General features: G+C 35.5%; 1 protein-coding gene and 2 long non-coding RNA genes across 8 annotated transcripts in view; 1 reads left to right on the top strand and 2 right to left on the bottom strand.

The window, feature by feature from the left end:
* Window positions 1-15,443, bottom strand: part of inpp4aa (inositol polyphosphate-4-phosphatase type I Aa) — a 149,911-nt gene that overhangs the window by 94,037 nt on the left and 40,431 nt on the right.
* LOC147842245 (uncharacterized) lies at window positions 651-10,499 on the top strand. Its single transcript, XR_015499160.1, has 3 exons — window positions 651-670; window positions 3,064-4,026; window positions 10,139-10,499. It is a non-coding gene; the product is annotated as an uncharacterized LOC147842245 (long non-coding RNA).
* LOC147842244 (uncharacterized) lies at window positions 6,961-12,286 on the bottom strand. Its single transcript, XR_015499150.1, has 3 exons — window positions 12,077-12,286; window positions 7,609-8,909; window positions 6,961-7,471 (listed from the first exon to the last, which is right to left on the bottom strand). It is a non-coding gene; the product is annotated as an uncharacterized LOC147842244 (long non-coding RNA).

The following is a 15,443-nucleotide window of genomic DNA, read 5'->3' as shown; positions in this document are numbered from 1 at the left end:
CCACAAAATTTTGCATGTTTATTCACATTGATATGCCACATCTGCTCACCAATTTCTGTGATGTTTTCGGTTTTCCTTATTGGTTTACAGGCATGTAGGTTCATGTAGACACGCCCCTTTTGTTAATGAGCCTGTTACAGCTATCTAAAATGGAAAGTTCAATTTTTTTTTGATAATTATTGATCTGCTCAGTCCAGAGGTTCATACAACACTGGTTTCGTTGCGATTGAGTTAAAAACCAGGGACTAGTTCGCAAAAGTAGGTTTTGTTTATATTGATGGTTTTTTAATGAACAGTTTGAGTAACAGCAGTGGTTTTAGTGTCAAACTGTTCAGTATAAGCAGACCTATCATATGATATGTAGATTAAGTGTATTTGTGAAATAGTGTTTAAATAAAGCACATTTACTTTATTTTTAAGCCATTTGGCATGTTTTTAAGACTATTTTTGCTATTATAGCGCCACCTATGGTTTGATCTTCACAAAATTTTGCAAGTTTCATCTCATTGATATGGCACATGTGCTCACCAATTTCTTTGATGTTGTGAGTTTTCCTTATTGGTTTACAGGCATGTAGGTTCGTGTGGACACGCCCCTTTTGTAAATTAGCCTGTTACAGCTAGCCAAAGTGAAAAGTTCCACTTTTTTTTGATAATTATTGATCTACACAGTCCAGAGATTCTAACAACACTTGTTTTGTCGCGATTGAACTAAAAACCAGGGACTAGTTCGCAAAAGTAGGTTTTTCCTATATTGATGAATATTTAACGAACGGTGTAAGTGACAGCAGTGGTTTGAGTGTCAAACTGTTTGGTATGAGCAGGCCTATCATATGATATGTATTTTGTGTGGTTGCGCAAAAGGTTGTGTGATACACAACCCATTACACACTAAAAATACGTAAAATCGCCCCCTAGTGGCCGATTTCTTTCAAAATTCTTACAGACCTCAAGGACCATGAGTCGAACATGCCCAGCGAGTTTCGTTTTGATCACTCATCGTTAACCTTGTTAAATGGCTGCTCAATTTTTATTGGCTAATGGCGGCCATGTTTTTTGAGATATGCCAATGTCCTTATAGTATGTTATGACAACTTGGTCAAAGACACTGCATGCCAAATTTCAAGCTGATTGGAGTAATGGTTGTAAGGTTAGAGTAATTTTTATGTTTTTTAAACTTTATAGCGCCACCATGTGGCCAAAGTCCACGGGTTTAGCACTGTCACATCAAATTAAGCTTACACATATGTGTTCCAAGTTTGGTGAGGATATCTCATTCCTTTCAAAAGTTATAGCTACAATTAGCAATTAGCTTCAATTAGCATCGAACATTGTTGTGTACTGTTTCGTGCGAGAAAAAAAATTTCAACTTTTTTTTGATAATTATTGATATTCAGTGTCCAGAGAACATTTGAGAGCTGGTTTGGTTCAGATTGGGCAAAAAACCTAGGACTAGTTCGCAAAAGTAGGTTTCGGACAAATCGCGATATAGCGGGAAAACGATCCAACGTAGAGAAAATCTGGGTCACTCCACTTTTGTTCGGGCTGACCCAAGGATTCCAAATTTGTAATTTTTTTGAGTCTACGACAAACGGTGTACAAATGGCGGCCAAAATATTGGGTTTTGGCGCAATAGCGCCACCTATGGGCCGATTTGGCTGATCTTTGGTGAGAATGTAGTGTACCGGGGTACTACCATCTGACCAAGTTTCAGCTCTCTCGGACTTACGGTTTGGCCTGGGCAATAGTGACTTCGGCAGAATAATAATAATAAATATAGCTGCAAGCAGCAATTAACGGGGGTCAAGCAGTTTAGCAGGGTAAGGTCATATAGCAGTTAGGACGCCTGTAAGTAGTTTATTCGACAACGAAATATACGATTAGAGTGTTAAAGTTTATAGATTGAGCTAACAAATGTTTGATTAAACACTCCAGAGAAGCAACTTGGATTTTTACATATTGACAAAATTTTAATGAACATTTCGAGTGACCGCTTTTATGTCAAAGTGACCAGTTTAAGCAGCCCTATGATATAATGTGTAGATCGAGTCATGGCAGCTCTTGCATATGTGTAACAAGTTTGGTGTAGATATTTCAATCCATTCAAGAGTTATGGCTATTTTAGCTCTTCCCAACAAAAATGACAAAACTATATAACTATATAAACTAATAATTTTGTGTTTTATTAAAAGAATTTAAAAATCTACAGAGTAAAAGGTGTGATAAGCTTAGACAAAATTTAATCTTAAATGCATTAACTGTGTTCAGTTCATGTCAATTTGGGATTCAGAATGCATTACATTACATTACACTCTTTGCTACAGAGCAGTAAAATAAACTATAAACTATAAGTGGTCTGTTACTGCCATCTAGTGGCCACAGTTGTGATTTTCTTTACAAATGTTTTAAAACAAGGTGTTTATTTATAGAACCAGTTTTGCCTATTAGAATTATTACACAGAGGTTAACTGTGACCAAATTAGATGTTTAATGCATAACAGTGTTAACATCAGGTGAAAATATGATTCAGAATGATCCTAAATGCAATTTCCCTGACTTTAAACACAAAAAATGTAAAACAACAAAGGTATGCAAATGTTATAAACAATACATAAGTGATCTTGTTGTGACATCTAGTGGTTAGAAATGGTAGGTGACAGTTAAAAGTCTGTGTTATAGTGGCTAAAATGATAGAATACTGAAAATATGTGTTTATGAGACCTTTAAACATCCAAGATGGGCAAAAAAATTAACTTATAAATCATTTCAGTGATAAGTGTGTAAATGAAGCACATTTACTGCTTTTTTTAAGCCATTTTAGCATGTTTTTAGAACCATTTCCACTATTATAGCGCCACCTATTGCCCAATCTCCACAAAATTTTGCATGTTTATTCACATTGATATGCCACATGTGCTCACCAATTTCTGTGATGTTTTCGGTTTTCCTTATTGGTTTACAGGCATGTAGGTTCGTGTAGACACACCCCTTTTGTTAATGAGCCTGTTACAGCTATCTAAAATGGAAAGTTCAACTTTTTTTTGATAATTATTGATCTGCTCAGTCCAGAGGTTCATATAACACTGGTTTCGTTGCGATTGAGTTAAAAACCAGGGACTAGTTCGCAAAAGTAGGTTTTGTTTATGTTAATGGTTTTTTAATGAACAGTTTGAGTAACAGCAGTGGGTTTAGTGTCAAACTGTTCAGTATGAGCAGACCTATCATATGATATGTAGATTAAATGTATTTGTGAAATAGTGTTTAAATGAAGCACATTTACTTTATTTTTAAGCCATTTGGCATGTTTTTAAGACTATTTTTGCTATTATAGCGCCACCTATTGTTTGATCTTCACAAAATTTTGCAAGTTTCATTTCGTTGATATGCCACATGTGCTCACCAATTTCTGTGTTGTTTTGGGCTTTCCTTATTGGTTTACAGGCATGTAGGTTCGTAAGGACACGCCCCTTTTGTAAATTAGCCTGTTACAGCTAGCCAAAGTGAAAAGTTTCACTTTTTTTTGATAATTATTGATCTACACAGTCCAGAGATTCTAACAACACTGGTTTCGTTGCGATTGAACTAAAAACCAGGGACTAGTTCGCAAAAGTAGGTTTTTCCTATATTGATGAATATTTAACAAACGGTGTGAGTGAGAGCAGTGGTTTGAGTGTCAAACTGTTCGGTATGAGCAGGCCTATCATATGGTATGTATTTTGTGTGGTTGCGCAAAAGGTTGTGTGATACACAACCCATTACACACTAAAAATACGTAAAATCGCCCCCTAGCGGCCGATTTCTTTCAAAATTCTTACAGACCTCTAGGACCATGAGTCGAATATGCCCAGCGAGTTTCGTTTTGATCACTCATCGTTAACCTTGTTAAATGGCTGCTCAATTTTAATTGGCCAATGGCAGCCATGTTTTTTGAGATATCCCAATGTCCTTATAGTATGTTATGACAACTTGGTCAAAGACACTGCATGCCAAATTTCAAGCTGATTGGACTAACGGCTGTAAGGTTAGAGTAATTTTTATGTTTTTTTAGCTTTATAGCGCCACCATGTGGCCAAAGTATGCGGGTTTTGCACTGTGTCCTCAAGTTGACGTTATACATATGTGTACCAAGTTTGGTGATGATATCTTATTGCATTCAAAAGTTATAGCTGCAATTAGCATTTAGCTTCAATTAGCATCGTACATTGTTGTGTACTGTTTCGCGCGAGAATAAAAATTTCAACTTTTTTTTGATAATTATTGATATTCAGTGTCCAGAGAACATTTGAGAGCTGGTTTGGTTCAGATTGAGTGAAAAACCTAGGACTAGTTCGTAAAAGTAGGTTTCGGACAAATGGCGATGTAGCGGGAAAACGGTGCGTCGTAGAGCAAAAATTTCTGGTATACACTTTTGTTCAGGCTAACCCAAGGATTCAAAAAATGTTAAGTTTTTGAGTCTACGACAAACGGTGAACGAACAGCGGTCAAAAATGTCCAAAATATTGGTTTTTGGCGCCATAGCGCCACCTATGGTCCGATTTGGCTGATCTTTGGTGAGGATGTAGTGTACCGGAGTACTACAGTCTGGCCAAGTTTCAGCTCTCTCGGCCTTACGGTTTGGTCTGGGCAATAGTGATTTCGGCAGAATAATAATAATAATAATAAAAACTTTAACAAATACAATAGGGTTTCAGCGCTTCGCGCTTGACCCCCTAATAATAAATATAGCTGCAAGCAGCAATTAACGGGGGTCAAGCGGTTTAGCAGGGTAAGGTCATATAGCAGTTAGGACGCCTGTAAGTAGTTTATTTGACAATGAAATATATGATTACAGTATTAAAGTTTATAGATTGAGCTAACAAATGTTTGATTAAACACTCCAGAAAAGCATCTTCGATTTTTACATATTGAGAAATTTTTTATGAACATTTCGAGTGACCGCTTTTATGTCAAAGTGACCAGTATAAGCAGCCCTATAAGATAAGTTGTAGATCGAGTCATGGCACCTTAGACAAAGACACGACATGTCAAATTTTAAATTAATCAGATAAATGGTTACTCGGATACAGTGATTTTACAATGTGTAGTGTCACCATGTGGCCAATGTCTACAGGTTTCATGCTCTGACCTCTGATAAACCTCTTGCATATGTGTGACAAGTTTGGTGAAGATATTTCAATCCATTCATGAGTCATGGCTATTTTAGCTCTTCTTAATAAAAATGACAAAAGAGCAGTAAATAAGCTGTTAGTGATCTCCTACTGCCATCTAGTGGCCAAAGTGTAATTTATTTATGTGATTACAGCCATTTAGGTGTGCATAAACATATCCCTTCTATAATTGAGCATGTTCTAACTGTATAAAATGAAAAATTTGTATTTTATTAAAATAATTAAAAATCTACAGAGTAAAAAGTGTAAAAAGCTTTAACTAAATTTGATCTTAAATGCATTAACTGTGTTCATGTCATGTCAGTTTGGGATTCAGAATGCATTACATAACATTACATTGCATTCTTTGCTATAGTGCAGTAAAATAAACAATAAGTGGTCTGTTACTGCCATCTAGAAGCCACAGTTGTGATTTTCTTTACATATGTTTTAAAACAAGGTGTTTAATTATAGAACCAGTTTTGCCTATTAGAATTATTATGAAGAGGTTAACTGGGACCAAATTAGATGTTTAATGCATAACAGTGTTTATATCAGGTCAAAATATGATTCAGAATGATCCTAAATGCAATTTCCCTGACTTTAAACTCAAAAAATGTAAAACAACAAAGGTATGCAAATGTTTTGAACAATAAATAAGTGGTCTTGTTGTGACATCTAGTGGTTAGAAATGGTAGGTGACAGTTAAAAGTCTGTGTTATAGTGGCTAAAATGATAGAATATTGAAAATATGTGTTTTTGAGACCTTTAAACATCCAAGATGGACAGATAAAATAACTTATAAATCATTTCAGTGATAAGTGTGTAAATGAAGCACATTTACTGCATTTTTAAGCCATTTTAGCATGTTTTTGGAACCATTTCCACTATTATAGCGCCACCTATTGCCCAATCTCCACAAGATTTTGCATGTTTAATCACATTGATATGCCACATCTGCTCACCGATTTCTGTGATGGTTTGGCTCTTCCTTATTGGTTTACAGGCATGTAGGTTCGTGTAGACACGCCCCTTTTGTAAATGAGCCTGTTACAGCTATCAGAAGTGAAAAGTTCAACTTTTTTTTGATAATTATTGATCTACTCAGTCCAGAGATTCTAACAACACTGGTTTCGTTGCGATTGAGCGAAAAACCAGGGACTAGTTTGCAAAAGTAGGTTTTTCCTATATTGATGAATATTTAACGAACGGTGTGAGTGACAGCAGTGGTTTGAGTGTCAAACTGTTCGGTATGAGCAGGCCTATCATATGATATGTATTTTGTGTGGTTGCGCAAAAGGTTGTGTGATACACAACCCATTACACACTAAAAATACGTAAAATCGCCCCCTAGTGGCCGATTTCTTTCAAAATTCTTACAGACCTCTAGGACCATGAGTTGAACATGCCCAGCGAGTTTCGTTTTGATCACTCATCGTTAACCTTGTTAAATGGCTGCTTAATTTTAATTGGCCAATGGCGGCCATGTTTTTTGAGATATGCCAATGTCCTTATAGTATGTTATGACAACTTGGTCAAAGACACTGCATGCCAAATTTCAAGCTGATTGGACTAATGGCTGTAAGGTTAGAGCAATTATTAGGTTTTTTTAGCTTTATAGCGCCACCATGTGGTTAAAGTATGCGGGTTTTGCACTGTGACCTCAAGTAGACGTTATACATATGTGTACCAAGTTTGGTGATGATATCTTATTCCATTCAAAAGTTATAGCTGCAATTAGCATTTAGCTTCAATTAGCATCGAACATTTTTGTGTACTGTTTCGCGCGAGAATTAAAAAGTCAACTTTTTTTTGATAATTATTGATATTCAGTGTCCAGAGAACATTTGAAAGCTGGTTTGGTTCAGATTGAGTGAAAAACCTAGGACTAGTTCGTAAAAGTATGTTTCGGACAAATGGCGATGTAGCGGGAAAACGGTGCGTCGTAGAGCAAAAATTTCTGTTATACACTTTTGTTCAGGTTAACCCAGGGATTCAAAAAATGTAAAGTTTTTGAGTCTACGACAAACGGTGAACGAATAGCGGTCAAAAATGTCCAAAATATTGGTTTTTGGCGCCATAGCGCCACCTATGGTCCGATTTGGCTGATCTTTGGTGAGGATGTAGTGTACCGGAGTACTACAATCTGGCCAAGTTTCAGCTCTCTCGGCCTTACGGTTTGGTCTGGGCAATAGTGACTTCGGCAGAATAATAATAATAATAATAAAAACTTTAACAAATACAATAGGGTTTCAGCGCTTCGCGCTTGACCCCCTAAAAATCCTTACAAATACAATAGGGTTTCAGCGCTTCGCGCTTGACCCCCTAATAATAATAAAAATCTTAACAAAAACAATAGGGTTTCAGCGCTTCGCGCTTGACCCCCTAAAAATCCTTACAAATACAATAGGGTTTCAGCGCTTCGCGCTTGACCCCCTAATAAAAATAATAAAAATAATAACAAATATAGCTGCAAGCAGCAATTAACGGGGGTCAAGCAGTTTAGCAGGGTAAGGTCATATAGCAGTTAGGACGCCTGTAAGTAGTTTATTCGACAACGAAATATACGATTAGAGTGTTGAAGTTTATAGATTGAGCTAACAAATGTTTGATTAAACACTCCAGAGAAGCAACTTTTGATTTTTACATATTGACAAATTTTTAATGAACATTTCGAGTTACCGCTTCGAGTTACTCGAGTTACTTCGAGTTATTCGAGTTACTTAAGTGACCAGTATAAGCAGCCCTATGATATAATGTGTAGATCGAGTCATGGCACCTTAGACAAAGACACGACATGTCAAATTTTAAGTTAATCAGATAAATGGTTACTCAGATACAGTGATTTTACAATGTATAGCGCCATCATGTGGCCAATGTCTACGAGTTTTATGCTATGACCTTAGACTGACCTCTTGCATATGTGTAACAAGTTTGGTGAAGATATTTTAATTCATTCATGAGTTATGGCTATTTTAGCTCTTCTTAATAAAAATGACAAAAGAGCAGTGAATAAGCTATTAATGATCTCCTACTGCCATCTAGTGGCCACAGTGTAATTTATTTATGTGATTACAGCCATTTAGGTGTGCATAAACATCCCTTCTATAATTGAGCATGTTCTAACTATATTCAATGAAAAAATTGTATTTTATTAAAATAATTAAAAATCTACAGAGTAAAAAGTGTGAAAAGCTTTAACTAAATTTGATCTTAAATAGATTAACTGTGTTCATGCCATGTCAGTTTGGGATTCAGAATGCATTACATAACATTACATTACATTCTTTGCTATAGAGCAGTAAAATAAACATCAAGTGGTCTGTTACTGCCATCTAGAAGCCACAGTTGTGATTTTCTTTACACATGTTTTAAAACAAGGTGTTTAATTATAGAACCAGGTTTACCTATTAGAATTATTATGAAGAGGTTAACTGGGAACAAATTAGATGTTTAATGCATAACAGTGTTTACATCAGGTCAAAATGTGATTCAGAATGATCCTAAATGCAATTTCCCTGACTTTAAACTCAAACAATGTAAAACAACAAAGGTATGCAAATGTTTTGAACAATAAATAAGTGGTCTTGTTGTGACATCTAGTGGTTAGAAATGGTAGGTGACAGTTAAAAGTCTGTGCTATAGTGGCTAAAATGATAAAATATTGAAATTATGTGTTTTTGAGACCTTTAAACATCCAAGATGGACAAAAAAATAACTTATAAATCATTTCAGTGATAAGTGTGTAAATGAAGCACATTTACTTCATTTTTAAGCCATTTTAGCATGTTTTTAGAACCATTTCCACTATTATAGCGCCACCTATTGCCCAATCTCCACAAGATTTTGCATGTTTATTCACATTGATATGCCACATCTGCTCACCAATTTCTGTGATGTTTTTGGTATTCCTTATTGGTTTACAGGCATGTAGGTTCGTGTAGACACGCCCCTTTTGTTAATGAGCCTGTTACAGCTATCTAAAATAGAAAGTTCAACCTTTTTTTGATAATTATTGATCTACTCAGTCCAGAGGTTCATACAACACTGGTTTCATTGCGATTGAGTTAAAAACCAGGGACTAGTTCGCAAAAGTAGGTTGTGTTTATATTGATGGTTTTTTAATGAACAGTTTGAGTAACAGCAGTGGTTTTAGTGTCAAACTGTTCAGTATGAGCAGACCTATCATATGATATGTAGATTAAGCGTTTTTTGTGAAATAGTATGTAAATGAAGCAAATTTACTTTATTTTTAAGCGATTTAGCATTATTTAAAGACTATTTTTGCTATTATAGCGCCACCTATGGTTTGATCTTCACAAAATTTAGCAGGTTTCATCTCGTTGATATGCCACATGTGCTCACCAATTTCTGTTATGTTTTGGGCTTTCCTTATTGGTTTACAGGCATGTAGGTTCGTGTGGACAAGCCTCTTTTGTAAATTAGCCTGTTACAGCTAGCCAAAGTAAAAAGTTCAACTTTTTTTTGATAATTATTGATCTACACAGTCCAGAGATTCTAACAACACTGGTTTCGTCGCGATTGAGTGAAAAACCAGGGACTAGTTCGCAAAAGTAGGTTTTTCCTATATTGATGAATATTTAACGAACGGTGTAAGTGACAGCAGTGGTTTGAGTGTCAAACTGTTCGGTATAAGCAGGTCTATCATATGATATGTATTTTGTGTGGTTGCGCAAAAGGTTGTGTGATACACAACCCATTACACACTAAAAATACGTAAAATCGCCCCCTAGTGGCCGATTTCTTTCAAAATTCTTACAGACCTCTAGGACCGTGAGTCGAACATGCCCAGCGAGTTTCGTTTTGATCACTCATCGTTAACCTTGTTAAATGGCTGCTCAATTTTAATTGGCCTATGGCGGCCATGTTTTTTTGAGATATGCCAATGTCCTTATAGTATGTTATGACAACTTGGTCAAAGACACTGCATGCCAAATTTCAAGCTGATCGGACTAATGGCTGTAAGGTTAGAGTAATTTTTATGTTTTTTTAGCTTTATAGCGCCACCATGTGGCCAAAGTCTGCGGGTTTTGCAGTGTCACCTCAAATTGAGCTTATGCATGTGTGTATCAAGTTTGGTGATGATATCTCATTTCGTTCAAAAGTTATAGCTCCAATTAGCATTTAGCTTCAATTAGCATCGAACATTGTTGTGTACTGTTTCGAGTGATAATAAAAATGTCAACTTTTTTTTGATAATTATTGATATTCAGTTTCCAGAGAACATTTGAAAGCTGGTTTGGTTTAGATTGAGTGTAAAACCTAGGACTAGTTCGCAAAAGTAGGTTTCGGACAAATCGCGATGTAGCGGGAAAACGGTGCGTCGTAGAGCAAAAATTTCTGGTATACACTTTTGTTCAGGTTAACCCAGGGATTCAAAAAATGTAAAGTTTTTGAGTCTACGACAAACGGTGAACGTATAGCGGCCAAAAATGTCCAAAAAGTGTTTTTTTAGCGCCATAGCGCCACCTATGGTCTGATTTGGCTGATCTTTGGCCAGAACGTAGTGTACCGGGGTACTACCATCTGGCCAAGTTTCAGCTCTCTCGGACTTACGGTTTGGTCTGGGCAATAGTGACTTCGGCAGAATAATAATAATAATAATAATAATAATAATAATAATAATAATAATAATAATAATAAATATAGCTGCAAGCAGCAATTAACGGGGGTCAAGCAGTTTAGCAGGGTAAGGTCATATAGCAGTCAGGAAGCCTGTAAGTAGTTTATTCGCCAATGAAATATACGATTAGAGTGTTAGAGTTTATAGATTGAGCTAACAAATGTTTGATTAAACACTCCAGAAATGCAACTTCAGTTTTTACATATTGACAAATTTCTTATGAACATTTCGAGTGAATGTCAAAGTGACCAGTATAAGCAGCCCTATAATATAATGTGTAGATCGAGTCATGGCACCTTAGACAAAGACACGACATGTCAAATTTTAAGTTAATCAGATAAATGGTTACTCAGATACAGTGATTTTACAATGTATAGCGCCATCATGTGGCCATTGTCTACGAGTTTTATGTTATGACCTTAGACTGACCTCTTGCATATGTGTAACAAGTTTGGTGAAGATATTTTAATTCCTTCATGAGTTATGGCTATTTTAGCTCTTCTTAATAAAAATGACAAAAGAGCAGTGAATAAGCTATTAGTGATCTCCTACTGCCATCTAGTGGCCACAGTGTAATTTATTTTTGTGATTACAGCCATTTAGGTGTGCATAAACATATCCCTTCTATAATTGAGCATGTTCTAACTGTATAAAATGAAAAATTTGTATTTTATTAAAATAATTAAAAATCTACAGAGTAAAAAGTGTGAAAAGCTTTAACTAAATTTGATCTTAAATGCATTAACTGTGTTCATGCCATGTCAGTTTGGGATTCAGAATGCATTACATAACATTACATTACATTCTTTGCTATAGAGCAGTAAAATAAACAATAAGTGGTCTGTTACTGCCATCTAGAAGCCACAGTTGTGATTTTCTTTACATATGTTTTAAAACTAGGTGTTTAATCATAGAACCAGTTTTACCTATTAGAATTATTATGAAGAGGTTAACTGTGACCAAATTAGATGTTAAATGCATAACAGTGTTTATATCAGGTCAAATGTGATTCAGAATGATCCTAAATGCAATTTCCCTGACTTTAAACTCAAAAAAATGTAAAAAAAAAACAAAGGTATGCAAATGTTATGAACAATAAATAAGTGGTCTTGTTGTGACATCTATTGGTTAGAAATGGTAGGTGACAGTTAAAAGTCTGTGTTATAGTGGCTAAAAAGATAGAATACTGAAAATGTGTTTTTTAGACATTTAAACGTCCAAGATGGGCAAAAAACAACAACTTGTAAATCATTTTAGTGTTAGGTGTGTAAATGAAGCACATTTACTGCATTTTTAAGCCATTCTATGATGTTTTTAGAACCATTTCTACTATTATAGCGCCACCTATTGCCCGATCACCACAAAATTTTGCATGTTTATACGCATTGATATGCCAAATGTGCTCATCAATTTCTGTGATGTTTTGCGTTTTTCTTATTGGTTAACAGGCATGTAGATTCGTGTAGACACGCCCCTTTTATAAATGAGCCTGTTACAGCTATCTAAAATGGAAAGTTCAACTTTTTTTTGATAATTATTGATCTACTCAGTCCAGAGGTTCATTTAACACTGGTTTCGTTGCGATTGAGTTAAAAACCAGGGACTAGTTTGCAAAAGTAGGTTTTGTTTATATTGATGGTTTTTTAATGAACGGTGTGAGTGACAGCAGTGGTTTTAGTGTCAAACTGTTCAGTATGAGCAGACCTATCATATGATATGTAGATTAAGCGTTTTTTGTGAAATAGTATGTAAATGAAGCAAATTTACTTTATTTTTAAGCGATTTAGCATTATTTAAAGACTATTTTTGCTATTATAGCGCCACCTACGGTTTGATCTTCACAAAATTTTGCAAGTTTCATCTCGTTGATATGCCACATGAGTTCTCCAATTTCTGTGATGTTTTGAGCTTTCCTTATTGGTTTACAGGCATGTAGGTTCATGTGGACAAGCCCCTTTTGTAAATTAGCCTGTTACAGCTAGCCAAAGTGAAAAATTCAACTTTTTTTTGATAATTATTGATCTACACAGTCCAGAGATTCTAACAACACTGGTTTCGTTGCGATTGAGTGAAAAACCAGGGACTAGTTCGCAAAAGTAGGTTTTACCTATATTGATGAATATTTAACGAACGGTGTAAATGACAGCAGTGGTTTGAGTGTCAAACTGTTTGGTATGAGCAGGCCTATCATATGATATGTATTTTGTGTGGTTGCGCAAAAGGTTGTGTGATACACAACCCATTACACACTAAAAATACGTAAAATCGCCCCCTAGTGGCCGATTTCTTTCAAAATTCTTACAGACCTCTAGGACCATGAGTCGAACATGCCCAGCGAGTTTCGTTTTGATCACTCATCGTTAACCTTGTTAAATGGCTGCTCAATTTTAATTGGCCAATGGCGGCCATGTTTTTTGAGATATGCCAATGTCCTTATAGTATGTTATGACAACTTGGTCAAAGACACTGCATGCCAAATTTCAAGCTGATCGGACTAATGGCTGTAAGGTTAGAGTAATTTTTATGTTTTTTTAACTTTATAGCGCCACCATGTGGCCAAAGTCTGCGGGTTTTGCAGTGTCACCTCAAATTGAGCTTATGCATGTGTGTATCAAGTTTGGTGATGATATCTTATTTCGTTCAAAAGTTATAGCTCCAATTAGCATTTAGCTTCATTTAGCATCGAACATTGTTGTGTACTGTTTCGAGTGAGAATAAAAATGTCAACTTTTTTTTGATAATTATTGATATTTAGTGTCCAGAGAACATTTGAGAGCTGGTTTGGTTTAGATTGAGTGTAAAACCTAGGACTAGTTCGCAAAAGTAGGTTTCGGACAAATGGCGATGTAGCGGAAAAACGGTGCGTCGTAGAGCAAAAAGTTCAGATGTGCACTTTTGTTGGGGCTAACCCAAGGATTAAAAAAATGTAAAGTTTTTGAGTCTACGACAAACGGTGAATGTATAGCGGTCAAAAATGTCCAAAATCTTGGTTTTTGGCGCCATAGCGCCACCTATGGTCCGATTTGGTTGATCTTTGGTGAGAATGTAGTGTACCGGAGTACTACCATCTGGCCAAGTTTCAGCTCTCTCGGCCTTACGGTTTGGTCTGGGCAATAGTGACTTCGGCAGAATAATAATAATAATAATAATAATAATAATAAATATAGCTGCAAGCAGCAATTAACGGGGGTCAAGCAGTTTAGCAGGGTAAGGTCATATAGCAGTTAGGACGCTTGTAAGTAGTTTATTCGACAACGAAATATACGATTAGAGTGTTAAAGTTTATAGATTGAGCTAACAAATGTTTGATTAAACACTCCAGAGAAGCAACTTCGATTTTTACATATTGACAAATTTTTAATGAACATTTCGAGTGACCGATTTTATGTCAAAGTGACCAGTATAAGCAGCCTTTGCTATAATGTGTAGATCGAGTCATGGCACCTTAGACAAAGACACGACATGTCAAATTTTAAGTTAATCAGATAAATGGTTACTCAGATACAGTGATTTTACAATGTATAGCGCCACCATGTGGCCAATGTCTACGAGTTTTATGCTATGACCTTAGACTGACCTCTTGCATATGTGTAACAAGTTTGGTGAAAATATTTTAATTCCTTCATGAGTTATGGCTATTTTAGCTCTTCTTAATAAAAATGACAAAAGAGCAGTGAATAAGCTATTAGTGATCTCCTACTGCCATCTAGTGGCCACAGTGTAATTTATTTATGTGATTACAGCCATTTAGGTGTGCATAAACATATCCCTTCTATAATTGAGCATGTTCTAACTATATTAAATGAAAAATTTGTATTTTATTAAAATAATTAAAAATCTACAGAGTAAAAAGTGTGAAAAGCTTTAACTAAATTTGATCTTAAATGCATTAACTGTGCTCATGCCATGTCAGTTTGGGATTCAGAATGCATTACACAACATTACATTACATTCTTTGCTATAGAGCAGTCAAATAAACAATAAGTGGTCTGTTACTGCCATCTAGAAGCCACAGTTGTGATTTTCTTTACACATGTTTTAAAACAAGGTGTTTAATCATAGAACCAGTTTTACCTATTAGAATTATTATGAAGAGGTTAACTGGGACCAAATTATTTGTTTAATGCATAACAGTGTTTACATCAGGTCAAAATATGATTCAGAATGATCCTAAATGCAATTTCCCTGACTTTAAACTCAAATAATGTAAAACAACAAAGGTATGCAAATGTTTTGAACAATAAATAAGTGGTCTTGTTGTGACATCTAGTGGTTAGAAATGGTAGGTGACAGTTAAAAGTCTGTGTTATAGTGGCTAAAAAGATAGAATACTGAAAATATGTGTTTTTTAGACATTTAAATGTCCAAGATGGGCAACAAACAACAACTTGTAAATCATTTTAGTGTTAGGTGTGTAAATGAAGCACATTTACTGCATTTTTAAGCCATTCTATGATGTTTTTAGAACCATTTCTACTATTATAGCGCCACCTATTGCCCGATCACCACAAAATTTTGCATGTTTATACGCATTGATATGCCAAATGTGCTCATCAATTTCTGTGATGTTTTGCGTTTTTCTTATTGGTTAACAGGCATGTAGATTCGTGTAGACACGCCCCTTTTATAAATGAGCCTGTTACAGCTATCTAA

Source organism: Danio rerio, chromosome 9 (genome assembly GCF_052040795.2).
Source record: "Danio rerio strain M-AB ecotype USA chromosome 9, GRCz13ab, whole genome shotgun sequence".
NCBI classification, from domain to species: domain Eukaryota; kingdom Metazoa; phylum Chordata; class Actinopteri; order Cypriniformes; family Danionidae; genus Danio; species Danio rerio.
The sequence above is the reverse complement of the archived record's forward strand: the minus strand, read 5'-3'. Positions and strand labels throughout refer to the sequence as shown.